This window comes from Polistes canadensis, unplaced genomic scaffold (genome assembly GCF_001313835.1).
Source record: "Polistes canadensis isolate GaletaPanama2010 unplaced genomic scaffold, ASM131383v1 scaffold_1, whole genome shotgun sequence".
Classification (NCBI taxonomy): domain Eukaryota; kingdom Metazoa; phylum Arthropoda; class Insecta; order Hymenoptera; family Vespidae; genus Polistes; species Polistes canadensis.
In genome coordinates, this window is record NW_014569548.1 from 1,541,210 (window position 1) to 1,562,568 (window position 21,359).

Sequence of the window (21,359 nt, forward strand, 5' to 3'; positions counted from 1 at the left end):
CGATATTTTCTTGAAGAAACACTTTACTGTCAGTTGCACGTAAATAGTAAAGAAACAACGTACCTACGTATTACTTGAGTGACTCAAATTTTACATTAATTACGTTCATGCAAATAGAAGTTCTCGTGGCTCGTGGTCAGACGCGACGAAATTTTAATTCAACGTTTTGCGAGATTGCCCTTAACGCGAAAGTTTGTCTCCGCATGGAGACTCATCTAGGTAGATACGCGGATAGGTCGGTTGGTTGCTTACTTGCATGCTGCTAGATATGTATGTTGGCGACGCTGCTTGCGAAACGTCGTATGTTACGCGCGGAGAAGTACAACTGCGCTGGCAGACACGTGAAACCACTCAAAATGGTAATACGAAAGTTCAAAGACTTCCTCGTGGCTGTTCGTGCTATGATAATTTCGGACCCTCCGATACACACACGCAGGTGTTTTATAATTCAGACGAGTTACCGTAAGAACACCTTCTTCTTTCGATTCGATTTAATGAATTTTTTTACATCCAATAAATGATACACTCCTGCAAATGAATTTTTAATCTAAATAATGTTTCAAGAGATAATGAATACTAATGCGAAATAATTCGATCGATGAAATGAATTTAATTATTAACGAAACAAACTCACGTATCACGTTTAATACTTTATAGAATTTCATTTTGTTTAGAGATTGCAATGATTAGCTATCAAATTTTCCTTTTTATAGACAGATACGAGAGTTATATAATTTATACATCAATTATATTCATCTAATAATTCAAACGTTACCGAATATTTCCTATACGTAAAAGAGCAATTTCAGCTTTTAATTATATCTATTTCGTTGAAATCCATCGATCGAGAGTCCATTTCCAATTTGCCCGGGTTTAAATCTGTTATTTTTGATTCGCATTTTCGACAGACGTTCTATCTAGAAAATTCATCAAAAGTAAAGGAAAAACTATTTAGATAAATATATATATTTTTTTTTGTTCGCTAGTACCACTAAAAATATATTTGTAGAATCTTATTGAGTAAAGAGCACAACGACGCACAAGGGTCTGCTTTGATCAAGCTGCGAACGTTTCGACTAACTTTCCAGAAACGCGTTGCTGCTGCTGCTGCTGAAAGCAGTTGGAAAACTTTCGACCGCAAGGACACCGAGAGCTACTACGTATACTGCCAGAGAATAGAACGAAATAGAAGCACGTTATCGTCATTTGTATCCTCTCGCAATGCTCGCATAAATATTAGATAGGTACCGAAACACATGCGTGTTCACCCGTACATATATCATATCCATAGTTCGCGAGACAACGGACCAAATTGCGTATTAATATTAAACGTTCAGGAAACTGTAGATATATATAGATCACGCATACACCAAGACGTCTGTGATAATATAATAATAATAATAATAATACAGATAATGCGGAAGGAAGTTTGTGCAAAAGATCATGCAGTAAATGCGATTCAATGCTTACCGTGGTTACCCAGAATAGGGCTGTGCACGATCTATGTGCATGAATTAACGAAAAGAAGAACAAATATTTTGGTAATAATTGTAAAAATTAATAATAATAATAATATTATAATTGAATATTATTCTTAGATACGATTTGAGTAACCTTACCATTCTACGTAATTTTACGAAACAAATGTAATTAAAAATGTTAAAGTATTAATTCTAAATTATCGTATGAATGAAGTACCCAGCATTGATTAGCCATTGTTTATACGTCCGTGAAAACGATCACCGAGGTGAATTTTGTAGGATCGTTTGGTCGTTTCGAAGGTACTCTTAGGGAATTTATCGTATCTCGCCGACGGGTACTTGCATCTTTCTCTCGAAAATCCCAAGAGCGTCGCTTGACCTTTCGGTTAACGAAAAACACGAGAGCAATAGGAAAATCGATTGGAAAGAAAAAAGAAAGAAAAGAGAAAAAAAGAGAGAGGAGAGAGTCGATCGGGAATCGTCTGTAAGATTTCTTCTTCTATTCTTTCTTCTTTTCGATTTTTTTTCCATGGGTAATTAATGACAAGCAAAAGAAAACTTTGGCGATAAATATAAAACATATCCAATTCGATAGGTAGATAAAGAAAAAATAAATAAACGAAAAAGATCTGAAATCGTTGACGAAGATGTCAACGAAATTGTTGAACGTAAGAGAAGTTTAGAAAAGGAGTCAACTGTGAATAAGAAGAAGAAGAAGAAGATAAGAGGCAAAGAGCCGACGGAAATCGCGAGGAAATTACGAGGGGCTTTTAAAAGGACGCGTTTTCGCATAAATAATTCATCGAGCACGCGATCTTGAGTCCGTACGCAAAAGGAAGCAAGTTCTTCTTCTTCTCCTTCTTCTTCTTCTTCTTGGAAGGACAAACCCTGACGACGTCTAATACAGCTTGCCGCTTTTCGCGAAGATCTTCACGCGGTTTCCACCCGCGAGGCAAATCCTCCCGCTAAAGTTTGGAATTTGTACGCACAATTATGTAAATGTTGAAAGACTCTCTCTCTCTCTCTCTCTCTCTCTCTCTCTCTCCCTTTCTCTCATACGATTTAAACTATACTTGTAAAGCTCTATGAAAGCTCGTTTTCGCTGCTTGCTTGTTACCTTTTGTAAGTACATTCGTAAAAAAAAAGAAAAAAAAAAAAAAAGAAAAAAAAAGAAAAGAAAATTCGTGTAATCTTGACAAATAAAGCGTACAACTCTGCAATCGTGACTGAATAAATATACGGAACTGTGAGAAGGGTTTAAAAGAAACAATTTAAGGCCGCCACGGAAGTTGGAAAAACTAAGTTGAGGGAGAAAACAAGTTTGATTGAAATGAATAGTGCCCATCGCCAGCGACGTTCTATTTGTACTGATTTTTCCTGTTAGCCGATGTTCCAAGAGAAGGAAGAAAGATATCGGATTCGGGTCGGATTTGTAATCCTCTACGAATTGATAGCGAGAGTTTTCTACCCGTTTACGGTCGTCCTACGACGTTTCATACGAAAATCGATTCGCAAGGACACGCGAGAATGTATTTGTTCCGTTCGAGAAACAAAGTCGGTGCAAGTTTTATCGCTGGGAAACGTAGACGTGAGACGTTGGGAAGTGAAAAAGAAGGAAAAGTCGAAGGAATTGGGAAGGTGGAGGAGGTGGGGGAAGAGGAGGAGGCCAGATCCCCGGACTTTGCGGCTTTACTTAAGGATTCTATTTGTAGTAAATATTTAATGACAGAACCGATGGAATTTGCTGATCAATGTAAACCCTCTTTCAAGTCGTCCGACTACCAAACGAAACCTACTCTTGCTCTGCACCAACTTTTCCTTCTATACTTTGCTAACATAACCTGCGGGAAACATAAGGAAGACATTGACGTTTTACTCCTCCCCCTAACTTTATTTTTTTCTCCCCGATCGATGCTTTTCTATATCCGGATGAAAATCGAGATAAATAGATTGATGGTTAGATGGATGGGGGGAGGGGGAGGGACAGAAAGATTTGTCGCTTTGCGAGGTACGTTCTCGCGGTTGCTTCCGATTCCACGATCCACAGTTGCCGTCTATCAACTGAATTTATTGATGTTTCCATGAAAACGTCCGACCATTTTCATTTCCATTCAAAGTTTGTTCCTACCTTTCGTTCGCGTCTGTCCCTAGTACGAGTTTATAAAAAGCTTCAGCTATATAATTCTAAATACTTCATCTAAAGTAACACTTTATATACACGGTGTCTCCAAAATCACTTTACCGAACTGCAAAATTATACATTCTTTTTGGCAATATACGAAATAACATTTACTCACGTGGAATACATCCAAATATTTTATATATGTGTAAGAGAAGAGTAGTTATTTTTACATATAGGAAGGCTGAACAAGTTCAGAGCCTGTCATGCTGAGAGGTGCAAAAAAAGATGCCTATTTTGATATTATAATTTAATAAGGATGCGATATTATTGCGGGAATAGAATTTTGTCTCTAATTTTACCATTTTGCCACGAAAAAGAAAGAAAACCGTTACTTATCTTTATATTAAGTATACTTGATCATTTCTGAAACGTTCCGTCTAATTATAAGCATGACAAAAAAAGGAAGTAGTTATAGAAAATAAAGAGTCTCTTAGAGTGTATAATTTATAGAATAAAATGTAATTTTCAAAGAAGACAGGGTAATGATTTGCCATTACGAACGAACAACTACGAATTAAAGCTTCCTTCGAATTTAAAAGTATGCAGACTCATGCTCGAGCTCGTATTCAACTTTGAGCACGATATACGTGTACGATTTTCGCGTACGTGTGTTCTCTCACACCTGCACCTTTTTTTTTACTCTTTCGAGAGGGTATAGGTCTTACTAACGATAAAATACGACCCAGAAAGAAATGGCGTACACGTGCGCGTTCCAAGCCGAGGCGCCAATACCGTGCTACGAATTTCTTGCCCTAACTATTATAGCTTTTCTCTCTCTTTTTTTTTCTTTTTTTTTTTAACGAGAAATTCAAGCCGAACGGCGAGCCGTAGACGCGACTTGCTTTCCAATGAATGTTCGATCTCCCTAAGATCAGTTTTATATTCTCGTATCTTTTATCTTTTTGATCGTACCGAAAAAGTTATGCTTTTTAATAAAATAGACGTATAAGGATATCTTATACGTAATCTACGATATCTATACGTAAATATAAATATGTAAATGAATAGATGTATGTACATAGGTATTTTAAATTGAAGTATCTCATTAAAACAAACATTCAATATGTGGACAAATTAGTATAAGAATAAATTGTGTGACTTAATTAATGAAATATTATAATTATATATTTATTGGAACATAGTATCGCGCATTAGTCGATTCTCCGGCAATCGTAAGTCTCAATCGTTCGATCTCGGCAATGAATTAAACTGCGCGCAAAAAGAGTAAAGCCTCGTAGCCGAGCTAATGAAATTAAATCGTTAATTAACGAACGGCGTGTACGCGATTGGTGGAACGTATTGTCAAAGTGTCTCGTTAAACGTTGGTCTACCGAGTGGCCAGATAATTGGCAATCGTATTATTGCGTTCGCGATCACGCAACGTTACGCTACGATCGGTTGCAAAAATAGGGCATTGATGAGATTCGATCGTAAAACGTTTTCGAATCACTGAATCGGTCCTAACGAACCTTCAAGATATTCAAGATATTTAAATGAATATATACCTTGGATAAGCTGAAATAGTCGGCATCTTCGTAGGATCCAAAATAAAGTCGAATTTTTCCGACTGGATCGTTTGAAACGGCAAACCGGAACTATTTGACGTTGAAATTGGATCGTTGAACGAAAAAGCATATTCCTCGATATGACACCATATTCTCGGTTTGCGACCGTCGTGCATTTTACTCGATAAAATAACCGATCGGCTCTAAGCGTGTACGAAACGTTTAGAATCTCGATTACGACTGAACGCGTAACGAACGATTTACTCGAATGAACTAACGTAAATACGTCGGAGAACTATAGAATCGTGACTATTAAAGTCACAAAAGGGAGGAACTCGATTGTAGAATGATCATTCGTTACGCTAAACTAACCGCAAATGAGCGTGTCTCGGTACCGAGGCATTAACGTTGGCGCGGCCAACTTTAAAAACAGGTTTTAAAAGTCAGCCGGACTTTTATAAAAAGAAGATAGAGCATTCATTTGATGGATGAAGGTAAAAAAGGGGGGGGGCGGGGGAAGGAAATTGGATTGCATCAACAAACGACAAAGTTAGCGAGAAAAGACGCGTTTGCTTTCAAGACGGTTGAATTTCTCCGACGAATCTCTTCCATTTCTTATTAATGGTTTTTCAGAAGATGAAAGCAAAACTTTTCGTAATGTTTTTTCTTTCCCTTCGAAGATGCACTTTGATCACTGACAAGTGCATGCGTTCGAGCGGAATTTTATTTCAATAAAATATGCATGACAGCATTGTTGCTCAATCGTAGGATAATTATTGATGTAAAACGAATTAAGTATTTCTTTGTTATTTCTTCGCGAGATCTATCAAATTTGATTTTCTCAATATTTTCACCTTATAAATCTCGTTTTTTTCTTGGAAGAAATTATTGGATAGATTGGCGCACCTAAAGGTGAGAATATCTGGAGCGTGGATAGGCAAAGAGGTAGCTGGCGGGCTGATATCGGAGCAAGAGAATTGCAAATTCCTGAATGGCATGCCGAGAAGAGTTCTCCTAGCAAGTTAAACGAATCAAGAGAACGAATTGAAATGCTCGCTATGTTATTCTCTGTATCGAACAATGCGGCTGAATGAGAACATTAAGCGTAACTTCTCGGGTATGCGAGCGGAAGAACTTATTCCGATGTTTTCATTGTCTTATTATTTTCTTATTTCAGACTCATTCAAAAACATATTGGATTATCGGCTTGCCAGGTAATAAAAAAAAAAAACAATAGCTATGTTTTATTTCAAAGAAAAAATACAATTAATGGCGTAAGAGATGGGAAATAGAATGAGTTGATTATAATTTGATTAATCACGCTATACTATATTTAGAATACTATCATTTTCCGCGAAATATCTATATTTTAATTGAAACTAAAATTAACGACCAACCCACATTTACTGTATACCTAACTGATTGAAATCGTTTGGATGTATTGAGAAGGTTTCCAAGTGTCCGTTTCCAACGATCGCTTCTGTATTCGGCATCCTTTCCTGTCGATCTAGAGGAAATTATTGGACACACATAAAGAGGAGGCGAGTCCATACAATCGCGCGTAACATACGTAAATGTTCGCTCACGTACACGTGCTAAGAGTTATCGAACGAGCTCAGAGATGGTGTATATGAGTTGGTGTATGTGACGCAGTTTAACACGACGAAAAGTGGGCGGAGGTTGGTTACGAGTGTGTTTGAAATTCATGAGCACCCGAGAGAAGTTTTCGAGAGAATGTCTAGAGAGAAAGAGGAGAGGAGAGGAGAGGAGAGGAGATGGAAAACCTTGCCGAACAAACTCGTATCACTTGATGAGAGAAGAAAAGTGGGATGACGTTAGCTTTACCCTCCTCCAATCGGAAGAACAAACCACTAATTGTGAGAGGTTGTTCTTCCTTCGTCTCCACTTAATTCGTTTCTAATCGATGTCCCAAAAGACTTTGGAAAAATTCGATTTTACAAAATGTGTATAATATATATATTAGATTATCTCGTGAAGCGTGTAACGTTTCAGTTATACGTCATTTACGCACTGATAGATCCGCTCTCCCGTCAAGATTTAACACGAAGAAGCACTCGATTCCCGTTGCGTACAATGATCGCGTTAAAAGCTTCCTCGAATTTGACACAAGATAGAATCTTGCGTATAAAAAACGAAAAAAAAAGAAAAGAAGAATGGGAAGAAACGGAAAGGAAAGGAAAGGAAAGGACGACGACGTTCTATTTTGGTTTCTCTTGGTCGGAAGAATGTTCGGAGCGTTTCGACCGCAATGCAGTAAAGCCTCGATTATGCGCCGGCAAATTATCCGCCCTGCGGATTACCGCAGAACTTGCGTACACCGCGATGTTATGCTGTCGTTATTAAACCAGATATTGTACAAGTAAATTCCATTAAGGTTGGATGTATTCATAAATGAAAAATAAAACGTAAGGCGATTCCTTTCATGATACGTTTATAAACCCCCAACGAAGACGATTTACTTTAATGAACTTTATCTGCGTGAAATAATAACCAAAAAAAAAAAAATCTAAAATATCAAATATCAAATAAAATGAATCTTTTATCATAGACGTATTCGCGATTCGATTTTCAATCTATCGGACCCCGCGACATTTCTAAATGTAAAGAGTTTTTTTTTTTCTTATCGACGATGCGCGAGATATTGGAAAGATTCATAAGACGTGTCTTTGCAAGTTTTCTTCAAAGCTCGAAGGAAAAAGAATTCTATATCTCTTTCTCGATGGGACCTACTAGAGACGCACATACTCGCATTGCGAATAGGAATCTCATCCGAGCTGCCAGCAAGATTGATAGCGACGCCTCGATGCTAGGTATCTGTGCTCCTCGCCATACAAATCGATCCTTCTCTTAGAATCCTGGACAAAGTTTAGGAGAATTTCTAAAGCGACGCCACATTTTTCTCTTATACGAAACTCTCTACAAAATGGAATATTTCATGTCCGAAGAGAAAATAATTCGCGAGAAAGTATACATATATATATATATATATATATATATATATATATACGTGTTACATCAAAGTTTATAATTCAGTTAATTCGTGATATTAAATGAAATCATTTGTCGTCGAATTGTTTGGAAGAAATGATCCTTTTTCTTGCAGGAATATATCTGTTGTCATTATAACTTTATCTTACATTAATTACAACAGGGTGGTGCTCTTTATGTTAGCTCGCAACTTTCATGGTGTAAAGTCCCTCTAGTTGGAGATGAACCTGGCTCATACAGTTCAAAGGAAAGATTTTCTGTCCTTGTCTTGTTCTCACTTCGCCAAGCTAACCAGCTCCTAGTCTGCGTATTCTCCAACTGGATATCACTATTAATTAGTGCGAGAATTGTCTTCGACTCCAACGTGTGGATCCTCGAGGGTTGCTAATTACCATCAACTTACACATCCTTAACTAGTTCCAATTACTAAACTATTGTAATCGCGCGCTCATATTTTATTTTTACTCCTCAACATTTCAATAGAAAGAAAAAAGGAACACAGTTAGATTCAACAAGTGAATCTTATTCAAACTTGAATTATCTTGAAAATGACACAAATCGAATTATATAAATACCTCAGTTCCTTGGCTATATTTCCAGAAAGAACACGAGAGTACGATCTAACGTAAATAAATATATTGCTATGTATAATTCTACAGTTTGTTTTTTTCCGATTTCATCCCCTTTTTCTCTTTCACGACGTTGAAAATGGCGTTTCTGATGGAGCAAACGGTTGAAAACAATACAATTAAATTTAGCAACGTTTTCTCTTATTTCATCGAACATCGTATCGACGTGAATTTATTAAAATTCCATCTTCGATGTCAAAGCTTTGTCTTGATCGACGTAGATGACGATCATAAAAATATGAAGAAAGTCAAAGGTAGATCTTTCGAATTTCTTTCGGTATTCGATCTAGGAAAAACTCAATCGCCATTCCTTCTTGAAGTTACACGAGAACCCAGATATTTCTTCCTATTTTTATTTCCCATAACATCCTCAGAAATCCCAGAAAGAACGTCCTTCTCTACGGGTCCTTTAAAAATGCAATAATCCCAGTCGCAAAGCTCTCCTAAATATTGTAACGGAGCTTTTAAAAGCCTTAAGCTCGACGTTCGCGTGGCTGCTGTTAGAAGAGGTATTTCGATTAAGCTGCCATGTTACACGATCACGCGTGCTTAAAGGCAACACAAACCGATAATGCAACTCTCGTTAATGTATCTCATCTACCTTAATCCATTACCTCCCTTTTCTCTCTAACTCAACTTGTCTTCTCTTCCTCTCTCTCTCTCTCTCGTACGTTCTCGATAATACAACCTACGTTTCGAGACATAAATTAATTATAAATATATAGTTCATCGTTCTTATCTAATTTATTTTTTAGCTAAATAAATGCATATTTGTACGGTATAATTCGATCACTTTTACTCAATGTTGACTAGAGTCGCTAGACTCTCTCTAGAAACTTTTCGTTTATATATTAATCGTGATAAAATACTAGAATTTTTACGAGCTATCTAATACATTTGTATTAACTGTAAACATCGATTTTATGGATGTAAATATATACATATTAATTGAAATACATGAAATATTTATGTATGTACGAGTATTTTATACACAGGATACGTTATTTTCAATAATATAGCTAAGTATTTCCGATTCTATTGACTCGATAAAGCAAATGTTTTCAATAAATGTTGCTAAGTTTACAGACGGAAATGTAATATGCAACAGAACTGTATTATAAAAAGAACTGTAATAAATGGTTCAAATTGAAAGCAATATTATATTTGAAGTCGAATAAAAATTGTAGAGAATATCGATAAGAATCCAACGAGAGTACCTTTTTATTGATGTTTAACCGAATTATATAACATTTAAAAGGTAATATAAATTTATCTCCGCAGCTCACACAAATAAGAATCAAAATTTCTTGTAGATAAAAATTACACAAAAAAAGTACATATGTATCATCGGTGGACTTCATGCATGTAATGTTCCATTTCCTTGTGAACTATTTTTTTCGATAAATACTTGAAAGGTTAGCCACGAGCAGAACGAGAGGAAAGAAGTAGAGCGCAGGTGGTTTTGCCATGCCAATAGCAGTTTTCCTGATGAACCAATACATAAATAAAAACTCGACTCGTGTTCGTAAGACTTAAGACATTATATATATATAAAAAGATTCTTCGTAATTTTTCCGATAAATTTTCTTAAAAATAATTAGATCTGGCCAAACTCGCGTACACTTGAAACGTTAAATGTTACATTTGAAAAAGAACAAAATTGTGATATTTTTTTTATTCAGTCAAAAGTTTTTACTCGTCGAAAATGAATAAAAATATAGAAGAGAAATTCGACACGTTTTGAAATTTTATTAAAAAAAAAGGAAGAATACGATTCAAGGTATTAAAATAATTTGCGACGTTTATGGAAACGAGGAGGAATCAGTACGTGTAAAGTAAAATTGGTTTAAACCTTTTTAATCTGGAAATGTAGATGTCGTAGATACAGCTCGTCGACGAATCACTGCTTCTCTCGCGCGAAATATATATAAAATTATATATTATATACACACTATATATATATATATATATATATAAATATATAAGTTTTATATAATAGTTAATATTGTATATATTTTTAATGTATATATTTTTAATGTATATTTTTAAAAGTATATTTATTTCTCAGTTGGATAAACTGTAGATAATCATTGAATACGTTCGACTGAAACGTCGATAACGAAATGTCAATTTGTTAGACGACAGGTATGAACGCAATTATATTTGATTTTATAAAGTTTTAACCAAAATTAATTCGATGGAAAATTCGTTCGTTCTGATCGATAATTTAAATAAAGACGCTTGAATCTTTAAACTTATATTACAACCTAGAAAATCGATAAAATATAAACTGCATTAAATGAATTTAATATTATTTCCGTTTATTTCGAATTTAAGGGATCATTGTGAAATAAGATTTTAGAAAAATTAATCTTTTACATATATCGATTGCACATACTGTTGAAAATGCAGTACTTATATTTGGAAAATAAAATTTCCATTATTTTGACATTTGTATGGTTTGAAATCAGACCGGTACAGTAAAATTTGAATACGTTTTTTTTAAATATAAATTATCAACGTTTCTTGGGTAAGAAAGATTTATAAAATTGTAATGTATACCATTAGTTACAATTAAGACTAAAATTATAGTAACAACCACATAATTAAATATATTGCTTGACTAGAATGATCCCTTTGAAGAACTTTTCTTTTATCAATCAAGACAATAAAATGATATAAAAGTATATCAAATTGTAAATATACTTACTTTTGGTACGTTACCATAATGTCTTTCGAATCCTTTCCAGTTGGCTTAAAGCAGAATAGATCCTAAAAATAATAAAAGAAAATTAAAATAATATTAAATTTGATCGATCGTCTAAAACCGATGCCACGAAAATTTCATGCTCGATCATAAATCATAAAAATTACAAGAAAATCAAATCGATTTTCTGTGGCTATCCATTAGCGTCGTTATAAAATTATATCGAATGAAAATTGCTATTGGAGAATTTCAATAATTTGTCATTAGCGATGATTTTTCTTTGATCTAATTAACGTGCTGCTTTTGCGAGATCGATTATAAATGTAAATTTTCAAATAGTTCAAAAACAATATATAATATATATACCTATACGTTAATATGTTATAATAAAAAGAGAGAGAGAGAGAGAGAGGAAGAAGGAGATAGAATAATTAACGATGAATATACTGATAAGAGCGGAGACCTCTATTATTTAGCTCATGCTCCAGCGGTTAGGCAAAGACTGACTCACGCGACAATCTATTGTAACACCCGTCTGAGAGTAAACAAAGGAGACCTGTTTATAAGCGAGAATAACGATAGACGTGGAATATAATATAAATATAATATAAATACATTCGAAAGAAAACATTTTATATTTGTATCAAATGAGACGACAAACGATGATATCGATTGCATTATTTCATTTTTATTCCACCAATTAATATCATTTTTAACCAGTAGATAAATTGCTTCAAATATATATCATCGTTGAGATATTGTTTACACATATCATTTTCATTCTATGATTTGATTAAATCGTAATGAAGGACTGACGTAATAAATAGAGAATTGATAGATTAATTACTTCTATTATGTTAGAAATTCATCTTATCAATTGTTCTCTTCTATAATGTCAGCCTTATCCTATTTAACAGATTCATATCTCCTGAATTGTCATAACTAGATCGTTATGGTTTTGGTAGATCTTTTGTCGTGAATATTAGGTGGACCTGTCTCTCGCAATTTCCGTCCTTTGAATGTGAATGACAATAACGCGTAAATCCGTGCTTTACAAAAATCCCTTGCAACCACGATTGAATCGTTAGGTCGGTTATTACATCACTTGGTTATTTTACAATTAGTTAGCATATGCCATTCCTCTATCTCTTCCTCTCTTCCTTATTTTTTATATATGTACGTATAATACATCACATGCATCTCTCTATTGAAATCGAAAAAAGTAAAATATTAGAAGATCGATAAGAGTAAATAAAGTATTCATTTCCGGATAGTATTCAAATATTTATATATATACTGTCCATTATATATTTCTTTTATTTATTTATTTATTTATTTCAAATAAAAATCATGTAAATAAAAAAGAATCTAATATTATTATTTTATTAAATATAAATACATGTCTCACACGAATTAAGTAAAGGCATCGGTTTGGAGAAAGAGAAGATGAAAATGTTCTCTTAGATCTTAAAGGGATTTACATTCGTTTACTACGCTCTAAATTCTCTTGGTGGAAACATTGGAGGAAACATCGGATTACGAAGGACTCTCCTCGAACATTTACCAAAGGTTTCTCTTCTCGTCGTAGGTAAAACATTGGGAACGTTGTGATAAATCCACTATAATCGTACCACCGACCTCTTTATACGCATAATATACGAAAAAGCCTACGAACTATTAAGATTTTCGAGAATCGAGCAATCGATATAATAAAATTGATCATATTTATATACCGGCTGAATTAAGAAAACTATTCTTCATTATTAGTAGTATTACGTTTTATGAACCTTTTTTTCCTTTCTCTCTGTTATACTTGGATATTTTTTTCATTCAAGGCAATGTTCAAAATATAAACTATCGATTATTTCAGACCGATTATCAAAACGAATTTGTGTTCCAATTCATTCGGATAATCGACGCTGTGCTATATTTCTATAAATACGCACATTGTCTAAAAGATGAGTAGAAAACGATGGGAAAAAGATAATATGAAGAATTGCTTTCTTCTGAAGTATTTGTTGAGACAGAACAAACGTCTTTCATGGTTTGCTTGATTTCAAGGAAGAAACGACCAAGGAAAAAAATGATAAAAAGAAAGCGAGAAAGCGAGAAAACGTAAGAAACAAAGAGAAGAGAATACTATTCTTTTTCTTCTTTTCTCTTACCATCTCACCTCCTCACCTTATCCATGACTCAGTTTTATTATTTTCTTTTTTTTTTTTCAAAATAATCAGGGTGGTCGAAATAGCATAGAAGAAGTGCTCGTTTGCGGTTTTAGATGAATCCTATAAGAAGTGCTTGCGGTATCACCGAGCTTTCTGCGAATATCGTTAAAGCTTTCGACCGAGAAAATAGCGAAAACCACGATATAAGCCACAATCTCGTGGAACGAAAGTTCCGTTAATAAGAGTTGCTTTTTTCCTAATCCTTTTTATGTTCATTCGTCTTAAAAAGCAGGATCACGTAAATACCAGCAACACTGATTTAACATTGATCCTATGTCATTGATCTTTCCGAAAGCTATACAATATATTACATGCATATACTCATTATATAAAACCGATAAAAAAAAAAAAAGAACAAATTTATAAAAATATTTCAATATTTTTGTTATAATAAAATAATAATTGTTCATTTTTGAAAGTGATCAATACGATAAAAGCAAAAAGAAAAAAAAATAATTGGATCGTATAATTAAAAGAATTCGTTAAAGGTCGATCTTTGATCTGTGGTAACATGCCTTTCGATTGGTTTTTCCTATGGATATTGTAAAATGAGAGAGACAGAGAGAAAGAAACGAGAACACGTGTTCCCCTGATAAAAACGATCCTGTCGATTCAAGCAAACTTTTTAACGGAGTTTATCCAGCGTGTCGCGTCCGATAATTTGGAGTCTCGTTAGTTTGCCCTAGAGCGATCTGTAGGTGGCAGGTGAGGGGTGCTTCGTTGGTAGGGATGGATCGGAAAAGCTCTTTTTCCTCTTTTTTTTCTGTTACACATCCATGTAGATTGGTATATATGTATATACGTGGAAGTGATACCCCTGGCTGGTTAACACGCCGATTCCGCTGAAAAAGCAATAGCTATTGCACTTTTTTTGCATTTCCCTGCGAACCAAGCAAAAGCTACGCACAAACGCTTTCCGATTCGACAAAATACAAGCGAGAACGTTTGAGGAAAATTCGAGAAAACATGGGTGCCTCTAGGTTACGTTACTATTCGCAATTACTGTATTTTTAGAGAGAAAGAAGAAAAAGCAAAAGATACGAGAATCAAAACTGGTGTTATTCCAAAACGTGAAAAACCTTTCAAATGCGTCAAATTAAATTGACCTGTATTCGTTGGTTATTCGTTAAAAGGAAAAATGTCGAAATATTATACACGTAGTTCCTGCCGAGATAGATTTTCCAACGAATAATTCAATTTACCTTTGCACGCTTTTTGATTAAATAGAAAAGATTAAAGTGATAGCTTCCAACGTCAAATCCATTATTAGACAAATTTCAATTGGTCAACATTTCGAGGAGGTCAGAAAAGATAGAAAATTCTCTTCCCATCTTTCTTAACATTAGATCTTCATTGTACTCGATAAAATAAACTTTACATTTTGCGATATGCATTATATAAATTTGAAAAAGAAAAAATTCAATGAGAAAGAGATCTTGGGAAGAAGGACAATGGAAAACAACCTGCGAACTCGATGTCGAGTGGCTTTTAAAAGGGCTCGATTTGGCTTACTCGGTCGAAAACTTTCCAAGAATGCGTCATCTCGAGGTCCAGGGTTTTTACGTAACTCTGCTTTCATCGTTTTCAAGGAAACACGCATTTAAAGACTATCGATCGATTTGTTCAATATGCTTCAAAACCTCTTTGCATTTTTAAGACGATGAGCGTTTACTAACTTGTCTGTTTCTCTACAATGAATATATATAAATTATGATAATCTTAAGTTAAGTAAAAAATACAGTATAATATAAACGTATAATTGATCATATTAATGATCGGTCAAAAGTGAATTTATATATTTAATGTCGGTTAGCTTCGCGCTTTACTCTTGATTAGTGATAAATATTTCGCCAAAGGGGTAACGCAAAAATCTTGAAAATACTCTACGTCGATCAAAAATTAAATCCGTCAGCGTGGGCGAACCGTAATGAGAACGACGATGGTAATTGAAATAATTTCAATCGACAAAAAGAAAAAAAAAAAGAAAACAGAAATCCCAAGCTCGTAATTCCTTTGCGACGAGATTATAACCAGGCGTAAATTCATTTCGTTTCATTTCTCGCTTCGAAAATTAATATGAAAATGTATATTAACCTGCTTTCGAAAGCCTTGTCTCGTACAGGAGGTATATTTTTGTTATAGTTAATTAGTCTACGTTCAAGCGTACGGGTCAACGAGAATCGAATAAAAGGGAGAATGAGAGAGAACGATGGAGTTACATTCACGTTTTAAGAAAACAAGACTTTCTGTAATTATGACGATTTTTATGTAAAACTTCATAAATAAAAACTCGCTAATGGTCATACAAATTAGAAATGTTTAGGATATTATCATTCGTTATTTCGTCAATAGTTAAAAAAAAAAAAAACATTTAAATGATAATAAAATTAAAATCACAAACGTGAGTTAGCTTCATTTGTCTTTAATTAATGTTTAATCATGGATATATGATTGATTATTGCCGTTCTTTGTTTCTTTTTCTTGTCGAGTTATAATCACTTTTGTTCGATCCAGAAAGAGAAACGTTACTACGTTTGGATGAGCTAATGCACTGTAAACGATATAAACGAATCCAATGATAAAAGTTTTCCGACGAGATAGGAAATGAACGATATAGTACTTGGAAAAAACGTTGAATTCCATAAAATTCGAAAGAGAAGGATGAAATAAAATACAAATAAACGTTCTTTTAAAATTAAACCAACGATATATATATATAGTCGCTTCAATAGTTTTGTAGAGATTAACAAGCAAAATTGAAGTTCTTTCATGAAAATCTTTTCGCATCACAAACCGTTTCTTTCTGTCTTTACGTCTTATTGAATTATATTTTTATTTATCATATTTTCTATCCGTTCTTTATGAAGTCGCATTTATCTAAAAGAAAACGACGAAAATAAAATAGAAATAAACGTACCTAAACTCTAATAATAATTCGATTCTAATTTTGTAGAAATTAATTCGCTAGAGATTGGAATACTCTCGTTAAAATCTCACGTCATGATACATCTCTTCTTCTTTTTGTTGGATTTTATTTTTATCTTTCAGATTTTTGATATATAATTTATTAAACTACATCTATCTTTCTTTATTGCAATATATTACTATGATTGAAACTGAATGTTACATAAAAATCTCCATTTATTTGCTTACAATTTTTCTATAAAACACTAGTATAATTGTACTACCAACTGTCATAAAAGTTTCACTGTATGTCAAATAATTAACGAGAAGTGAAACAAATGTTAATGCCGTTTTCGATCCAATTTTGTTTAGTGCATTTGTTGCATGCCCAGTTCTTGCAATCATTGTATTTAATTTGTTAAATTTGTTGTTATACCCTCTCTATTACTACCACCCACGATATCTCCAATTAGGTACTCGATGTTAGTATTGTAAAAGACGTTTGTAGAAAGAAGAGTTGACCGTGCATCGATTTTCTCTTCTTCGAAAGTAGATTGCTTCCAGAATCACTACGAGCTTTTATTATCTACGAATATCCCAGCGGAAATCGTTGAATCGGCTATCAATCTTAGCGAAGAAAATGGAGTACCGTGCTAGAAAATGGAAACAGAAACGAATCGATCTTTTATAATTCTATCCTTTGCAAATATTCCCTTTACATATTTGCGAGAACGTGAACGGAATGAATCGTCTAAATACCCGAATAAAATAACATTCAATAAAGTTGAGGATTACAGTAGAAAAACGAATAAAATAAATAATCAGTTTTCTTTTGCGAATACACCCAACAATACAACTTATCCGTCAATTAAAATTATCGAATTACGACTACAGTTGACGAGAATGGTAAAAAGTGTCAGTTTTGTATGATTTGACGAGAAAGAAAAAAGACAAAAATGGTATGCGGCAGGATAAGACGAGAAGGCAATTTAAAACGATGTATAAGCAATGAGTTATAAAACTCGGAAGGGCAGGAATGTGCACTTGGCGCCGTTTTTTACACCAAGTAAAGCCACAAATGCAACGCGGAATCTGGAAGCAGATTAGGTAGGACGAGTGGCGCTCATTAAAGCAGCAATTAAGCTTTTCCACGCCGAATTTTCGTCCGTACTTTCTCCGTACCGGGTTCCGACCACTTGGAGAGAATTTAGTGCGAAAACGTCGTTAAATGCGTGGAAAGTGTTAACGCGTATATACTATGTAAGGCTGTATAATATATGTCCTTTGTATACTTTCTATAAACGTGTATGCATTATTTTTATAACGTAAAGAAACAACTTACGAACTCCGACAAGCACGTAATTGAATTTCCGCGATTCGGTTGACGCGGCAAAATGTGAAAAGTTAAATCGAGCGTGGAAATAAAATTGTTGTTAGACGAGTTTTGGAGAAATTGATAGTGAAATTGTCCGATAGGTTGCGACAGGATGAAGCGCTTTAACAGCAAAATAAAAACGTCCGAAAACCGAAAGCTGAAAGCTTTCTTCGTAAGGTTTTAGTGATAGGTTTCGTAGCTTTAGTTAGAGACTTTGGTAGATTTTACGAAGGATCTAGTATGATCTCGTACGATCGAGTATACATATTGGTCGATTTCGAATCCGAAGGTATTTTAACTCACGATAAAAGTTAAGACTTTAAATCGAGAAAAATTACCCGTTCTACCACGAATCGCTCGAGTTAACCGTACAACAAATCTCGACGTGAAACGAATATCGTGGCTTAGGGTAGAAGGCGTTAAGTGAAAACGATTACGTTCAGTCTGCTAGCTTAATCGCACTGAGACGTAACAGTATCATAAACGTGGGAAACGCGTAGACAAGGGGGTTTACTCGGAAGCTTTGCCGGGAAATGACCGCGTTGGGATTTTCGCGGACCGTCTAATTTCTCGTTTGGATGGTCAACTTTTACCATAAGCGGTTAGGAAGCTTAGAATGCCTACGACAACAGAATAGATCTGTGGTATCTTCCTCCGTTGGAGAGAGAACAATGACAACAAAAAATCTTAATTAGAATAGAATGCACACAACGAAAACGATTAAAAACATCAAAGTTTACGAGAAGCATTTATTATTTGCGAATATATACGAAAAGCTAATTAAATTTTCATAATAGTATATCAAACAACTAGAATTTCGTCCTACTCGAGAACAGTCGAGTCGTCCGTGGTCGTCATCGTAGATATTTGCTTTACCTACGGCAAAACGTGCTAGTAAAGACGGCGCCTTATTAGGTTAATTCAATTTAAAGTTCGAGAGAGAGCTGTGTGCAGATACGACCAAGTTTCTCTCTACCCTTTTGCTGGGTGCTTGCGGACCTCAACCATGCTCGAATGTTTCTTCTTCTTCTTCTTCTTCTTCTTCCTCTTCTTCTTCTTATTCTTCTTCTTCTTCTCATTTCTTCATTTCCTTCTAACTCCTGTCTTCCATTATGTATCGCTCGTGAAGTTTTTAATTTTTATAACGCTTTCCCCTCGCCGCGTACCGTTTATAAACTTCGTTCTCGGACGAGCGAGCGACTTTACGCGTCGCGATCGTACCGAGCGTACAATATTAACCAAATTTTTCATGGAAATTCGTCCCTTGTGTACGATTTTCACGAGATCGAAGCGGACGACTAGCGCTGAGAGTGCGACGAAGATAGTCTTGGATGAAAGGGAGATATGGAAACAGAGAGGGAAAGCTTTAACTAGCCTTTAGGAAACTTTGCCATCGGCTCGAGCGCGTCTCGAGGCGACCTGAAACTTTTAACGCCCTTCCAACTTCGATCTCCTACAAGAAAAGTCGACAAAAAGAAAGAGAGAGAGAGAAAGAGAGAGAGAGAGAGAGAGAGAGAGAGAGAGAGAGAATAAGAGAAAGAAAGTGCATTTGCGAGAAAATCCTTTCTGAAATCAGCCGTACTTCTTCGAGCGTACTGTAACTACACGATTTGCCTGCTAAACGTTTCAACGATTCTTTATGCATTGATATATTTGTTAAGATATATCAAATACACATTACAATAATATTTATAGAAGTATAAAAAGTATATAACAAAGTGCAGGCAATATACTGTAAATAAAAAAAAAATTAAACTAAACTAAATTAAAATAAGTAAAATCCGTATAAATTAGTTTCATTAAAACATCCTTGCTCCCGAGGAAATTTAAATTCAGAATTTTAACTTTTTTAACTTAAGTAATTAATTAAGTTTTACATATTAATTTTCTAGTATTTACAACCGGTTTCTTCAATTTTAAAACTAGTTTTCGTATTTTACAATCTTATCTTAAAATGCTAGTTTGTAAGTTTCATTTTTCAAAATATTGATAAACCTTTGTAACTAGTGCATGTAACACGGATAGCGAAAATGTTTTAACAAAAAATTTCATCAAACGAACAGACGATCTTTCGACTGGAAACGAGAGTTTTGGTTTGCTGGTGCTGGTGCTGCTACTGCTACTGGTGCTGCTGTTGCTGACCTCTTTTTCTACTCCCTTTTCTCTATTTCTTTTTCTCGAAAAAGAGGAATCGAATAAAATTGATCGCGGCCACGAAATCGCTCGATAAGATGAAATTGCAACTACCTCCGATTCTGGAGTTAACCGTGTAACGGAACGGCCGTGGCGATAGTTGCGAATTGTGAAACTGTTTCAACTATACCCTGGCTATTTCTACCGTTTCCCATTGCATTCCTGTGTTCGACCGAATTCTCTATACAGGATAGGGCTTCATAATACATATACATACCGGGTGTATTTTAACGTACGTAAAAGTCCCTAAGGCAATGTATTTGGAACGTAAGAACATATAGTGAAAACCATCCAAGTGAGCATACGTTAAGTTCAATATTTTTTCACGAAATGATTAAACGTCCTCGATATATTTTAAAAACGTATCAAAGTATTCAGTAGAAATATATTCCACAGTTTTTTCAAAGAATAAAAATTTATCCTGCGATTGTTACATGCTTTCCTTTCGCATATGAAACGTGTGTCATTGAAAAATATGCAGATAAAAATGCAGTATATAATTAATAGCTATTCGTGACAAAACGTTCAACGTTCCTTTGACCAGTAATAGCTCCCATTTTTTATCATCTATTTAATGATGCGCCTATGCTATGTCAAAAGGTGCTACCAAAATGATAAGAATATAGGGAATAACCGAGTGCAACAAATCTTCGTTTTTCTTCTTGCTTGCATCAAGAATCAATGACGACAAACTCTCAGCGACCCTACAAAGCTGTACACGCAAACTCTATAGGCTCTCTCTGTCTCTCTTTGGAGCGACATATAGATTGCCTTTCCTCGCGGTGATCAACCAATGTACAGACTTTAATTACCCACTCGATAGGTTTCTCTCTTTCGCTTATTTTGAGATTCGTTTACACGACGCTATATGAAATCTCAAGGGTCGTTTCCTAATACTACTTGTACCCCTGACTATTTACTTGCCAAGGTTTTCTTTTATAGTCTTCCCCATATCTACATATACTAATATATAAGTATGTTAGTGTTACTTTGTCAAACTCGTTAATTTGTGTAATGATTCAGATAAACTCAGAAATAACTATACTGACCTACTTTTAAATATGAAACAAACCGGAATGAATTACTTCAATTAGGTAATATAAAAATTTACAAAAAAGTGTGGCGAGTAGTTAAAATATTTATAAATTA